This window comes from Manis javanica, chromosome Y, assembly GCF_040802235.1.
Source record: "Manis javanica isolate MJ-LG chromosome Y, MJ_LKY, whole genome shotgun sequence".
NCBI classification, from domain to species: domain Eukaryota; kingdom Metazoa; phylum Chordata; class Mammalia; order Pholidota; family Manidae; genus Manis; species Manis javanica.
Window position 1 is genome coordinate 4,144,125 of NC_133175.1, and position 15,478 is coordinate 4,159,602.

At 46.8% G+C, this 15,478-nt stretch overlaps 1 pseudogene; it reads right to left on the reverse strand.

Moving 5' to 3' along the window:
• Positions 1-6,577: 6,577 nt before the first annotated feature.
• Positions 6,578-11,492, reverse strand: LOC140847579 (uncharacterized; annotated as a pseudogene).
• Between the last annotated feature and the right edge of the window lie 3,986 nt (positions 11,493-15,478).

The window sequence follows — 15,478 nt, forward strand, 5'->3', positions numbered from 1 at the left end:
TAGTGAAGAAGAATAAAAGTTTTATTTAAAGTTACTTAAAGAGAGAAAAAGTGTGGATGAACTTAGGGAGGAGAGGCACCCTCAAAGGTTGGAGAGAGAAAGTTTAAGGCTACACATTTTATTTCTTCTTTTGACTGATTTTTATTTTAGAGGTATTTTGCCCTAGGATTTCCTTTTCCCGGATTTATAGTTACTAGCATTCTTTAGATTGGCAAATTTATTAACATATTGCATAATTTATAGAAACATGCTTCACAGCATAATCCCTCAATAAGCACAGAATAGTTTTACTAATAAACCCAAATATGTTTTTAGCCTTTCCACAATAGTGAGGCCAAAAGTGGATTTAATAATTAATGTGTCATTATTTTATCTAATTTGGCAATGACTTAATTCATTAATATGACATTACCTAACAGGAAAATTTTAAGGTTTCAGGTTACCACAAAGATTCTTAATCTTTTTTTAGGTATACATACTGTGACACAATTATTATTAAAATGTTTACTTACTAAACTTATTTAGTTCACTCATTCCTAACAACCAAGCTAGATTACTCACAAAACCTTCACCAAACATTAAAGTAAAGCCTCTCTTTAATTATATATTCTTTGAAAGATTTAACAGATAATATCAACTTAAATGACTTCAGGTAAATCTAGGCAGCTGATAACCGTAAGGATGTGTCTATTTTAGTTAAACATAAATTAGCATCAATACTAAATATTTTTCATCAGAATTTCTGTGAGTGCCCAATTTTTACAAGAGCTTGTCTTTAAGTTAATTTTTAGCAGTACCATCCAGAGGTAGAAGTGTATCTTCCATTTACACATTTATACACATAAACATATAGATTGAGATGTAATGAGCCGTTATTTTAGGCTGTAATTCCCATGATGGCTGGAAGCAGTTTGGTAGGACTAAGCTTTTAAATGGAGGTTTAACTCACATATCTCTGTAGCTATGTCTAACTCATATTTCTCTGTAGCTAAATCTGGCTGCAAATGGAGTGTATCCCACATTTCTTCGGTTATAGGCTCTCCAGCCTGATGGTTATTAAGGCAAATTCATAGGAAACAAAACAAGCTTAGATTTAAGGCTACACACTTAGAAAGTGTAGGTGACATGGAGAGAGGTGTATGTGAAAAGTTGGGGGTTTCTCCTTTTAAGGATTTTTTGGGAATATGACAAAGGGCTAGAGATGTAGACTCATTAAATGGTCTCCTCTGAGCCATTCTAACTCCCCTGAAGGCAGCAAAATTAACATAAGAAATGTACTGCTCTGGTCCCCTCCCAGAATAGCAGCTTCCCTCTGGGGCATATCAATCAAGAATGCCAGCCCTGCTGCCATGTGGTGGAGGATATCTCTTCCCAGAAGTGGGGGAGTGGGCAGTGGGGAATTACCAGAAAGGAGGGAGTCAAATATGGACCAAGGAACAATATAAAGGAAGCATTTGGGCTGGTGTTTCTTTTAAGCCTTTCATTCAAACAACCATGATAGAGGAAGGGAGTAAAGGTCCTGAGTATTCAGTTAGCACAGAGAGGCTGGACCTTTGTCAACCAGGAAAGAAATCTGACTTCCTGCCACCACCATCGTTACTCGTGGATCCGCTGGTGTTGTTGTGAAGGGGGCCTTGGGATCTGGGCCATGTCAATCAGTCTCTGAAGACAAAATGATGAGGGTCTCAAGGGTCTGTCTAGATGTGTCTGGTTGCTTGGAGGGGAGAGAACTCAAGGGAGGGGTTGGCATCCCTAGGGAGCAATCCACTTTCCTGAACACTGTGCACTGTTCAGTCATAGCTTTGTAGGAGGTCTGGGACTAAGGCAAGCATTGGCCCAGTTGCACTGACTACCACAGCAAAAATTGTTGCTAGACGGATGTGGGGTGAAGCCTTTGCAGGCTTGTTAGTGTTAGGCCTGAATCACGGCAAGTCCCAAAACCACTGGAGGACTCAGATGGCATGTAAAGACAAGGAGCCTTTATTAAAACAGTACAAGCTTGAGCTTGGGCACCCAACCAGTCCGACACAGCAGGACTTGGTTCAGGAGCCCCTGCGAACATGTTAGCAGGATTTTTATACACACAGAAGGGCCAGTTAGGGAGTTTCCTTCCAGGCAGAACTGTGATAGGTTGACTTTTAACTAGGGCTGGTGTGTCTCAAGCTGATTGGGCCATTCGAGGGTCACCATGGCTATTTCCCCTTTTCATAATGTCTTTAGGGTGAAGGTCCTCTCTGTTATTTCTTAGTAACTGACTTGTGACACTGAAATGGGGTAAGTTAGTGTGTTTTTTTATTAGTAACTGACTCTAGGTACTGAAATGGGTGAGTTAGTTTAACTTTCTACTTTCTAAGATGGGGTCACTTTGGTTAGGTCCTGCCTGGTTCTCTCAGTCAGAGGGAGGTCAAACTAGGAAGGCCAGAATCTGATATTTGGCTTTAGCCTGTTTTTCTTTCTGAGTTTTTTGTTCCTTAATCTAGTTGTTGAAAACCTTAAAGGCAAGGTCTGTAAGCTTTTTTGGGAGTGTTTGGGGTCCATTTGCTAATTTTTGGAGCTTTTCACAAATATCTGGGTAAGACTGGGAAATGAAATGGAGGTGTAGGAAAATAAGGCCTTCAGGGGAGTTAGGGCTGGTGTTTGTGTATTTGATCATCCTCTGAAAAGCAGTTTATAAGGAGGGCAGGGTTTTCATCTGTCCACAGGGTAATTTCCCCAAGGCACTCAGAGTTGACCTATTTATTATTATTTTTTCCCACCTTTGCCAGGAGGCAAGTGATCATGTGTTCATGACTTGCCCTACTAGGGTCACTGAGTTGGTATGTCCACTTGGGGTTTTTGGACCTCAGACCTGGGGACTGCTTGAGCTGCTGTAGCATGATTAGCAAGGTGCTGGTGGTACAACTCATCAGCATAATTTTGGGCTGCACACCAAATATGTTCCCTCTTGTCATCTGTGAGGGTAGATGAGTGGATAAGGTAAATGTCCCCCCAAGTGAGGTCATACATTTGAGTAACACGGAGGAATTCTTTCCGGATCTTTTTTCAATATGCTCCAGATCATTAACTGAAAAGGAGATATAAACACAAACAGGCCTTTCAATGCCTGCTACTTCACAGAAGTGTAGGATAGGGCGAGAAGGTGTCTGGGGAGGTATTGGGTGGGAAGCAAGAGTGGGAGAGCATGTCTGAGGCTGGGATAGGGGAATATTTGGAGTGGGGGTTAGAAGGGGACATTTGCTGGTGGATATCAGAGAGGAGGGGGAAAGATGTTTTACAGAAAAAGAGGCAGATGCAGAGGTGGGAAGGAGGAGGGGGATGGGTGTTCAGGGGAGGACAACAGTGCATAAGGATTTGGACTTTGCTGGGTGTAATACCCAGCTGCCTTATTCCAGTCTGTGCTTCCCCCTAGTCAGGAGACAAGGGCCACGGCAGGTCGATGCAACAAGCAAGAGGTTTATTATTATTCCAGCTAGCTGGGGTCCAAGTGTCTGCCCAACACAGCAGGTTCCAACAAGGACCCCAAGCACTCAAAGCCAAGGGTTTATATAGCATTTTCAAAGCACTTAACTCGTAGTAATTTTTCACAGCTATACATTATTCTTGCAAGACATACATCCTGGGGTTAGGCAAGGACAAGATAAGACCACTCCTCAATTGTTAGGGTGGTTCTGCATGATAAGCTTGGTATGTATGATTAACTGACCAAGGTTACTGACCAAGGGTCACTGCTGCCTACCACCCGGTGTTCATGATTGATTAACTTGTTTCTCAAGGCTTTACCCAGTCCCAGTTTTTTCCAAGTCACACACATTCAGAAAATGGCTTCTAGGCCTTTAAGATGGCTACTCTTATGCTAACCTATTTCTATTCTTACATTCCCCTCTTCTTCTTGTATCTATTTCAATCATGAAACTAGGGGTCATCTGTTTGGTCAACACTCTGATAGTTCTGTCTCAACACCATGATTTTCACAGTGCTAATGCGTTCTTTGATAAAGGTAACTAGGCGGTTTAGGATGCAGAGGCCAAAAGTTAGAATTAATATTAAGATTATTAGTGGCCCTACTAGAGTAGAGATGAGGGTAGTGAACCATGGCGAATAGTTGAACCAGGACTCAAACCACCCTTGGGTTTGTTCTTTTTCTCTTTTCCTTTTAGCTAACCCTTCTCTAACTTTGGCCATGGAGTCTTTTACTACTCCTGAATGATCTACATAGAAGCAACATTCTTCTTTAAGGGCAATGCACAGTCCACCTTGTTGGAGGAATAACATGTTTAACCCTCTTCTATTTTGTAGGACTACTTCTGATAAAGAAGTTAAAGAGTCTTGCAGGGTGGATATGGATTTCTCTATCTCTTCTAAGTCTGCATCTATGGCTTCTCTGAGATGTGGTAATACTGGTTCTGGAAAACTGGTGAGGATACTCCTGTGGCTACCCCTGCTGCCCCTAGGCCGAGGCCTAGTAAGAGGGAGATAGTCAGACTCATGGGTTCTCGTTTGACTCGGGGCGAAGACTGGCCTAGTTGGGACAGGACTTCATCATAAGGATGGTAAATAAGGTGGGGTATTAATTGTACTAGAACGCAAAAATCAGAAGTTTCGATTAACTTCTGGGAATGAACACATGGAGTGACTCCGGTTTGGCAGGCCTACCACCTGTTAGATGGGGGAATATAATATGTTGGGGTGGTGCTTATTACTTCTGTCTTGTTGCAGAGGGAGGTGTAAGTTTTAGGAACTTTCCCAATACAGGTTCCCTGCCCACTCACAGAAGATAAAGTGAGTCTTGGTCCTTTCTGCTGCCATCTACACTGGAAGAGGTCAGGAGACTGGTTGAGAGCATTAACAAATGCTATACCTTCATAGTAAGGGGGAGCAACATCATAGCATAACCAGTAGGAGCGAGTTAGCTCAGGATGGGAATTGTTGATAACTTGGAAAGTGCCTCTGATTAGACTAAGGAGTCAAGATTGCTGGCTTTCTATGGTGGGGGCTGGTGTCCAAGCTGGGCTCAACAGGCTTTGGGGAAGGGACTTAGGGGGCTGTGTCACCTTGAGGGACTGTCTAGGGGTTTTGGGTGCTTTGGGTTTCAATAATTTATTTGGACCTAAGGCTATCTCGACTATTGGCTCAACTTTTAATTTGACTCAGATAAGGATTCCAAAAGGAGGGCTCTAATAGAGATATAGGCCCCAGGTTAACCCTGACTGCCATCGGGTGTCTTTTTTTCCTTGTTCTGTGAACTGAGCCTGAGCAGATTACAGTCTGGACTGTACCTGGTTCAGCTGCACGGTTTAACGAATGAGAGTGATGAGCTGGGGAGTTACTTGCCGCTTCCACTCTCCATCTTGGTGGTAACACAACTCCAATGTGCACAGTATCGGGACTTGGCTCCTCCACACTGCTGCTTCTCTGGCCCTATTCTAAACCCTGGGCACGCATAAAACCCATTTCAACTCACAGAGACTTGGCGCTGTTTTTCTCACCAGTCTCCTCCTCCCATTCCAACAGGACAGAGCTGGGGGGCACGGGAAGAGGGGGGGCCTGAATGCTGACTCCTGCCCTTACCACCCCTCTTTTCTAAGTTTGCTACTCTGTCTAGGTTAAAGTACAGGTTAGGAAACCACGTGCCTAAGGGGGTTGTGTGGGAAGTGCAGTTGTGTATTTCATGAGTTTCCAAGTTCTCTATTTCCCAGGTGAGCCAATAGGGGACATGGGGGTTAGGGTCGCTGAGTTCAATAGGGGAAAGACACAATATATATAATATGAATGGTGCAGTCTTAGCTTTTGTCGATTGTCTTTGTCCAGCTGACGCGGTCATCTTGAATAGAGTTTTTGAGAATGGTGCATGGGTCAGCTGAATAGCGTTGGTGTCTCCGGACGTGCACCTGGTCACTTTAGGGGTCTTCTGGTGATTTTAAGCTGGAGAGGATTCTCAGTAGATTGGGCTCTCCATGCGAGATGGTCGTCAGCTGTCCCGGCTGTGATAACGGGTTTCACATGCGATGCATGGATCCAGGCAGCAATCTCATCAACTTTGACTGCTGTTGGGGTGGTCAGCAACACTAAGTAGGGTCGTTTCCACCGTGGCTCAAGAGTCTGCACTTGGTGTTCACTTACAAACACAAAGTCTCCAAATTGGAATGGGTGGGTTGCCTCTGAAGTGCTGGGCTCATAGACTGCTTTCAGTTGGGTCCACACTTCTCTTTGGACTGCCTTGAGAGCTTTCAACCTATTATATAAATCACGGTTGTCAGTCTGGGTAATGGGGAAGGGGTCATGCAGGCAAGTAAGTGGGGCGGGGAAGCCATACAAGATTTCATAGGGGGTTAGATTGAGATGGGTGGGGGTATTCCAAGCTTGAAACAATGCTAGGGGAAGGAGCACCACCCAGTCTGAGCCAGTGTCTATGGTCAATTTAGTTAAGGTTTCTTTTAGGGTTTAATTCATCCTTTCTACTTGCCTTGAACTCTGGGGTCTGTACATGCAATGTAATTTCCAATCGGTCCCCAAATACTTACCAACTTCCTGACTTACCTGGGTGATGAAAGCGGGTCTGTCGTCAGATCCTATTACCTTAGGTATCCCAAACTGAGGAAATATTTCTTCTAGTATTTTCCTTGTTACTACTGCAGACATTTCCTGCCTTGTTGGAAAGGCTTCAACCCATCCTGAAAAGATATCTACAAACACTAGAAGATACTTAAATTTATACTTCCCTGGTTTAATTTCAGTGAAGTCTATTTCCCAAAACTGTCCAGGCCCATTCCCCCTTGCCCGTTTCCTAGTCCAAGATTTCTTCCCGGGAGAGTTTGTTTCTTGACAAGGAACACATGGCTTAACTACTGATTCAGCTACCTGCTGCAGGTTCGTCACATACCACCTGGAGTTTAAGACAGTCTGAGTAAGTTTGTGCACTCCTAAATGTGTCCACTGATGCATCTGTTTGATTATGGCTTTGGCAGTTTCTTGGGGCAGGATGATTTTTCTATTTTGGGTGTACCAGGCTCTCTTCTGTTCATCAAAATAGTGAGTATGGTCTTTGGAGATTAGTTCTAAATCTGCTGGGCTATATTGATAGGGTGGCAGGCTTGGCTCAGGCTGGGTTTGAGAGAGGAAGATTTCTACTGTCTTTGCAGCCACTTCTCGGGCAGCCTGATCAGCCATATTATTGCCTACAGCAATGTGGGACTTCCTGTGTTGGTGAGCGGGGCAATGAATTATACTTACTTTGACTGGTTTGTGCAGAGCTTTAAGAGTGCTGTGATTTCCGGCTTGTTTTTTATTTCTCTTCCTTCAGAGGTAAGGAGTCCTCTTTGTTGGTAAATGGCTCCATGCACATGTGCCATCTCAAAGGCGTATCTACTATCTGTATAGATGTTAATTTTCTTCCCAGCTCCCAGTTCTAGCGCTTTCGTAAGAGCAATGAGCTCAGCTTTCTGTGCAGAGGTTCCCTTGGGGAGGGGCTGAGCCCACACTATTTTTTCTCCATCTACCACAGCTGCTCCTGCCTTATGCTTTCTCTTTTCTAGGTAGCTGCTTCCATCTGTAAACCAGGAGGCTTCAGTGTCTGGTAAAGGCAGGTCAGTCAAGTCTTTACACCACCCATGGGCTTCGGCTAATAATTGCTGACAGTCATGCACCGCGGGTTCAAGATCGGGGTCTGGCAGCAAAGTGGCCGGATTGAGATGGTCGGTGGAGAGAATGTCAACCAGTTGGAGTTGAGCAACAGGGCTTGGTAGGGAGTTATCTGAGCATTTGTAAGCCACCAATGTGGGGGCTGCTGGATTATGCTTTCTAGCGCATGCGGAGCAGTCATGGTTAGATTTTGCCCTAGAGTCAATTTGTCTGCATCTTTGACTAATACTGCTGCTACAGCCATTATTTTCAAACATGCAGGCCAGCCGGTGGCTATTGGATCTAGTTTTTTAGACAGGTATGCTACGGGCCATTTCCATGGTTCGAGCTTCTGAGTCAGCACCCCTTTGGCTATCCCCCTGTTCTCCGCCATGAACAGGTGGAAGGGTTTTCTCACATTGGGGAGTCCCAGAGCTGGGGCGCACATCAATGCCAGCTTAATGGCATCAAACGCCTTCTGTTCTTTCTCTCCCCAAGAGAAAGGTCCAGCTTTGGTGAGAGGGTAGAGTAGGGCTGCCATCTCTGTGAACCCGGGGATCCATAGCCTGCAAAATCCTGTGGTCCCCAGGAATTCTCTTACTTGCTTAGAAGTCTCAGGCGGAGGGATATGGATAACAGTCTCTTTCCTCGCGTCTGACAGTCACCTCTTCCCTTCTCATAACACACAGAGCTTACCTGTCATTTGCAGATTTGTGCCTTCTTGGGTAACGCCTGATATCCTAGAGTTCCTAATTCTGCCAGAGCTTCTCCGTCCCTTTCAGGCAATCTTCTTTCATTTTGGCTGCAAACAGAAGATCATCAACATATTGCAGCAAGGTTACTTGGGGGTTAGCTTCTCAATATAGTGCCAGGTCTTGGTTGAGAGCTTCATTGAAGAGGGTGGGGGAATTTTTGAATTCTTCCAGGAGCCGGGTCCACGTGAGTTGCCCCATCACTCCTCCATCTGGGTCTCTCCATTCAAAGGTGAAAAGCTCTTGACTCTTCTGCACAAGTTGGAGGCAGAAGAAGGCATCTTTTAAATCTAAAATGGTATACCAGCCTCACAGAGGTGGCAAGGAACTTAAAAGAATATAAAGATTAGGAACTGTGGGATGAATGTCTATTACCTGCTTGTTAACTTCTCGCAGGTCTTGGACTGGATGTTATTCATTTGTGCCTGGCTTCCTGACAGGAAGAAGGGGGTGTTCCAGGCAGATTGACTTCTGCACAATATCCCCAACTGGAGGAATCGGGTGATATGGGGCCAGATTCCTTCTCTGGCTTCTCTTGGCATAGGGTACTGACGAACTGCTATGGGGGTGGCTTGTGGTTTTAGTTCAACATAGACAGGCGGCCTATGTTTAGCCTTCCTGACTCCTATCATCTCTGCCCATGCCTGAGGGAAATTTCTTAGCCACAGGCTGAGGTCTCCTGAGCCTGGGTTCTCTGTTTTGAATTCAAAAAGTCTATTCTCATCTTCTAACATCACAGTCAATATCTGGATGGGGTCCTCTGAGGGCCTTTTAAGCTGTGGCCCTTCTGGCAGGAAATGTATCTGGGCTTTCATTTTTGTCAGCAAGTCTCTTCCCAATAAAGGATATGGGCAATCCGGGATCATGAGGAAAGAGTGAGACACTAATCCTGTTCCCAGGTCTACCATCCGTGCGGTGGTCCAAGAGTACAGTTTATTCCCTGTGGCTCCCTGGACCCATGATTTCTGATTTGAGAGCAGTCCATCAGCTTGTTGCAATACCGAATGCTGTGCCCTGGTGTCTACTAGAAATTGAGTAGGCCTCCCCTCCACAGTTAAGGTTACCCTAGGTTCGGGGAGGGGCTCCATACCCTGTCCCCCCTAATCACTGTCTTCATGCGTGGTCAGAATCTTAGGGTGGACAATGGGTTTTTCCCACTGCTGAGGTTTCTTTCTCTTATTTGGGCATTCTCTGGCCCAATGTCCCTTTTCTTTACAGTACACACACTGATCTTTATCTAGCTGCTGTCTCCTGCCGCCTGGCCCTGGTTTAGGTTCTCTGATCTCTCTCACAACAGTGGTGATTTTATGGAGGTTGCATTCTTGCCATCTTTCTCTCCTCAGCCTCTCGCAGCTTCCTACCCTATTTTTCTTCTTCAGTCTCTCTATCATGATACACTTTCTCTGCCACCTGTACTAAGTCTCGCAGGTTTTGTCCTGCAGTCCTTCTAGCCTTTGCAATTTCCTCCTGATGTCTTTACTAGATTGATCTATAAAAGCTACAATAACTGTGGCTTTATGTTCCTCACTGACTGGATCATATGGAGTGTACTGCCGAAAAGCCTCTATGAGTCTTTCTAAAAATGCTGAGGGGGATTCATTGGGTCCTTGAAGGACTCCCCTTAAGTTAGCCAAATTGGTGGGGCACCTCACTGCTCCCCTGAGACTTGCCATCAGAGCCTGGTGGAAGACTTTCAGGTGCTCCTTACCTTCCGGGGTGTTGAAGTCCCAATCAGGTCTGGTCAGGGGAACCCCTCCTCGATAATGGGTGGGTTCAGAGTGGGTTGCCCATCGGCCCCCGTACTTTCTTCTGGGCCTCCAGGAGGAGCTGGTCTTTTTCTTCCATTGTAAACAGGACCTGTAACAACTGGTTGCAGTCATCCCAAGTGGGCTGATGGGTGAAAAGTAAAGATTCAATCAGGTTGATCAACCCTCTGGGATTTTCTGAAAAAGGGGGGTTTTGGGTCTTCCAGTTGTAGAGGTCTGAGGAATAGAAAGGCCAATACTGTAGGAATTGCTGGCCATCCTCAGAGGGCGGCCGGGGGCTCAAAGGGGAAGTGTCATAGTGGCCCCTGGTGAAGGGGCCTGGCGGCTCGTTGTCCCTTTGGCTGGGCCAACGTTTTGCCCTCTGCTGGCCTGAGTGATCGGAGGAGGTGGGGGAATGATGGGAATGGGAGGGACAGGAGGAGTGGGAGAGGGAGGGGGAAGGAATAGGGACTAGGGGGGCAGCAGGTTGTGGGGGAGCGGTAGGAGGGTTTGGAGGGGGAAATCTAGGAGGGGGAGATCTGCATCAGTTGGTGAAGGCAGAACTTTCTTAAATTCCTTTGGGTCGCTGAGGAGTGCAAGAACCTGTGAAGATGGGTGGGGTAAGAAGGGCTGAACCCAAGGGGGGGTTCTGTGACTAAGTTTTCCCAGACAAGAATGTAAGGAATCTTGTCTTGGTGTGCGCGGGATCCGGTACTGAAAACTTTCTTTTTGACTGCCTGTATAAGGGGAAGAAAGAAAGATCCCCCGGGAGGCCAGCCAACCTGAAAAGCTGGCCAATCAGCTGAGGCCAGAGTCTTTCATTTATCCTTTTTAACAAGAACAGACAGGTTATGTGCTCTGCTCTTTACGTCTTCCCAGTGTCTTAAAGTCAAGTGTAAAGGAGTCATCTGTGTCTGTCCCATTTTTTCCATCAACAACAAAACTAGGATAAACACAATAACTAACAAACAGGCGCCTACAGAAAAGAATCTACCGCGGCTGCGGAGGCAAAACTGAAAGTAAGTTGAGGGCTTGTCATACTGCAGCAGCAGCTGACTTTCCTCACAGATGAGGACTTCGTCCTCCAGATGGGGGCAAGGGACGTCTCCCAAGACCCTTAGCCAGTGAACTGCCAGCGCATCGCCTAAGTCAATGCTGACCCAGATACAGATTGGAGCTCCCACAGGCTTATACAGGTTTCAGGTTTGTTCGTGAACAAAAACATTGAGTGTGCTCACTATCCAGCAAGGCACTTTATGATTAAACACAGAACGTTCTTACAGGTTTGACAAGAGACACATGGACAGGGCACAAACACAGTAATACCTGGCCAGGGCAAGCCTTCGATCCTTGGCTTGTCGTTCCTCTGGGGAGGCATGAGATCCCGGATGAGCCCCCAAATGTAAGACCCAATGGCCTTATTCTGGTCTGTGCTTCCCCCTACTGAGGAGATGAAGGCCACGGCAGATCGATGCAACAAGCAAGAGGTTTATTATTATTCCAGCTAGTTGGGGTCCAAGTGTCTGCCCGACACAGCGGGTTCCAACAAGGACCCTGAGCACTCAAAGCCAAGGATTTATATAGCATTTTCAAAGCAGTTAACTCATAGTAATTTTCCACAGCTGCACATTATTCTTACAAGACATACATCCTGGGGTTAAGCAAGGGCAAGATAAGACCACTTCTCTACTCCTCCATTGTTAGGGCGGTTCTGCATGATAAGATTGGTATGTATGATTTAGCTGACCAAGGGTCACAGCTGCCTACCACCGGTGTTCATGATTAACTTGTTTTTCAAGGCCTTACCCAGTCCCAGTTTTTTTTCTTCCTAAATAAAATGGCTTCTAGGCCCTAAGATGGCTACTCTTATGCTAACTAATTTCTATTCTTACAGCAGAAGTAGGCAGGACCTCTGAACCCGAAATCTGTATAAATGGGTGTTACCTTTAGTAGGGTTGCTCCTAGAGCCTGCCTATAGATGGTGGGGAGGCTCCAGTGGATGCAGCAACAGTGTTCAGCTTCACCTCTTATTAGCCCCCCCTCTCTACAGCTTCCAACTTGGAATCCCAATATATTGTATACCATGCTGCTGTGGGACTCAGCATAAGTCACTCTGAGAGCACATAAAGCACTCCTTCTGGGCTTGCTGACCCAGGTCAATAGCAAGCCCCACTGATGGGTTAGAGTCCACATTATATTTTGCCCCACATGCAACAAACACTGATGTAACTATTGGGCAACATCAGAGGCAGGGTTTCCTTCTAGCCAATTCACATGGGCCAATGTGTCTGCATCATTCCCTGCAGATGTCAAAGGCAAAAGGCCAGTCACATGATATGCAGTAATAGTCTTAGTCTGACCAGAGGCAGATAAGTCTTGCCACAACTCTTGCTCCCAAAGGGCCAGTGACCATCCAGTTGGCATGGTACCATGTTGGTAGCCACAGAGTCAAGCCCCAACAGATGGCTCAGCTGTGAGTGCAGACATCTATAGGGGAAGACCCGTGGGTGATCATGAGCCATACTGCCTACAACTCATCCCTTTATCTGCTCTTCCCCTCTCCATCCTCCATCCATATTGTCTCAGTTTTGGTATGGAAAGCCACAGCCCTCCAGTTTGGAGGCTGTGCATGACTAGAGCTGTCTGTGTGCCATGCATCTTCACGTATAGGGGCTTTTCCCTCCTTGTAAGGAGTCTCAGCTAACAAGGGCTCAAAAGCAAGTCCTTCCTGTTTTCCACTGGTATAGGTCACTAGCCCCAGTAAACATTGGAGCTATCAAGTTAAGGGGCTACTAGAGAGGGCACTGCACTGCTGTAAATATGAGCTCCATTTGTCCAGTGTAGATGTCTGTGCCATGCCACTCTGTGACCTTTGGGTTGAGTTTCACACTCACACAGTGATAGGCTAGTTGGTTATTACCTTGGTTGGGGCTATTCCAGTGATGGGCTCCATAGCCAGAAAGGCATAGTATGAATCAGCCAGTTGCTTCTCTATCATAAAGTGTTTGTTCAAACCACTGTCAAAGATCCCATCCATAACCACCTTTGGTTACATGAACAACTAGTTCAAAGGACATTGATGAATCCATTACACTCAAGGTCCGGCCTTGACTGCCAACTTTGCAGCAGTAAAAGCACCTGCAAATGTCTCATCCCAGTCCCACCTGATGCCCTTTCATACTGTAGGACCCCAACCTCCCTGGGGAATAAGTTAGCCTAAGAGTAGCCATCTTGAAGCCCAAAAAGCCATTCTGATATATGACTCAGAGGGAACAACTGAAACCAGGTAACTCCTCTGGAAAAACAAGTTAATCAATCATGACTGCTGGCAGCGCTAACCTTTCGGTTAGTTAAACATAAAAGCTGACCCTACCTTGCTACACCCCCAGGACGTGGCACCAACTCAGAAATCGTAGGTTTGAAAAATTACTGCCTTTGTAGTATTGTTATCTTGCTATGTAGTATTGTTATCTTGTTACTACAACATAATCTGTAACCATGGTAAATCTCTAGGGCTAAATGCGTCAGAAAATCCTATATAACCACTTAGTTGTAAGTACTCAGGGTCCTCGTTGAGACCTGCTGCGACAGGCTGACTTGGACCCCAACTAGTTGGCTTCCGAATAAATTCCTCTTGCTTGTTGCATCAAGAAACGTCTTTGGTGAGTGATTTGGGGCGGCGCCTTCCTCAGGGGAATCCAACATTTGGGGGCTCATCTGGGATCGGGCGTCCACCCCGCTTCACTCCCGAAGTCGCTCTTGGAGGAAGAGGTAAGATTAGTGGCACCTTGAGTTGTATGTGTTCTGTTTTCTGTTTCAGTGAGACCGGTCGGAGTTCTGAAGGGTACCCGCTGTCTGGCAGCCGTCTCAATCCCGTAAAGGGGCTGTGACTGCGGTCGGTAGACGTACTAGAGCACCGCAGGCTGCAACCCTGGGGGACGCCCCAGGGAGGTTGGGAGGCCAGGGACGCCTGGTAGCCTCCCGTCTGTTTTTCCGGCAAACTGAACCTGATGAGATAGGGTTGATTTTTGGGCGCCGAGAATATCAACCCTCTGATTCCTTTCGGTTTCTGTTCGAGGCTCTGAAAAGAACCAAAAGCGGCCGCTGTGTGTCTAATCTGTGTGTGTCTTTGTTCCTTGTGTCCTTTACGTGTCTAATTATTGTTATACTGACAATGGGACAGACAGTGACGACTCCCCTTAGCCTGACGCTAGATCATTGGATGGAAGTTAGAGCGAGGGCACATAACTTGTCAGTAGACGTGAAAAAGGGACCATGGCAGACTTTCTGTACCTCCGAATGGCCCACCTACAATGTTGGGTGGCCCTCGGAGGGGACTTTTGATCTCCCCACCTTATTAGCAGTAAAAGCTGTTGTCTTTCAGGATTCGTCTCAAGGACACCCGGATCAGCAGCCCTACATTGTAGTCTGGCAAGAGTTGGTGGAGAACCCACCACCCTGGGTAAAGCCCTGGGTGCAAAAGAAAATGGGCCCTCGAGTTTTAGCTGCCCAGACTCAACCTCAGAAAAAGGAAAAGGAAACTACCAAAGTTTACCCTGATACTCAGGATTCGCTTATAATTGATGATCCCCCTCCCCCTCCTTACCCTCCTGCCCCTACGGCACCTCCTGTGCCCCCACCCCCAGCACCCTCAGCACCCTCAGCACCCTCAGCACCCCCAGCTCCGGCACCCTCAGTCCCTGATGCTGAGGCAGTAGGGCAGGCTCCGGGACCTGCCCAGGGCACCCGGCGCCGCCGAGGGGTCATCTTGGACCCACCGGGTATCTTTCCTCTCCGGTCTTATGGAGTTCCCATCCTTGGAGAAGAAGGGGAACCACCTTTCCAACCCCTGCAATATTGGCCCTTCTCCTCTGCTGATTTGTATAATTGGAAAGCTAACCACCCGCCCTTTTCAGAGGAGCCACAGAAACTAACTGGTTTAGTAGAGTCTCTGATGTTTTCCCACCAGCCCACCTGGGATGACTGTCAGCAGCTTTTGCAGGTGCTCTTTACCACGGAAGAGAGAGAGAGGATTCTCCTGGAGGCACGGAGGAATGTGCCTGGAACCGACGGACGGCCTTCGCAACTCCCTCATGACATAGAGAGGGGGTTCCCGTTGACTAGACCCAACTGGGACTTTAATTCTCCAGAAGGTAGGGAGCGACTAACCATCTATCGTCAGGCTCTGGTGGCAGGTCTCCGTGGGGCCGCAAGACGCCCCACCAATTTGGCCAAGGTAAGAGAGGTCAGCCAGGGAGCCACTGAAGCACCTGCAGTATTCTTAGAGCGCCTGATAGAAGCCTTCAGGCGGTATACCCCCTTTGATCCCACTTCTGAGGGGCATAGTGCTTCAGTGGCCCTTGC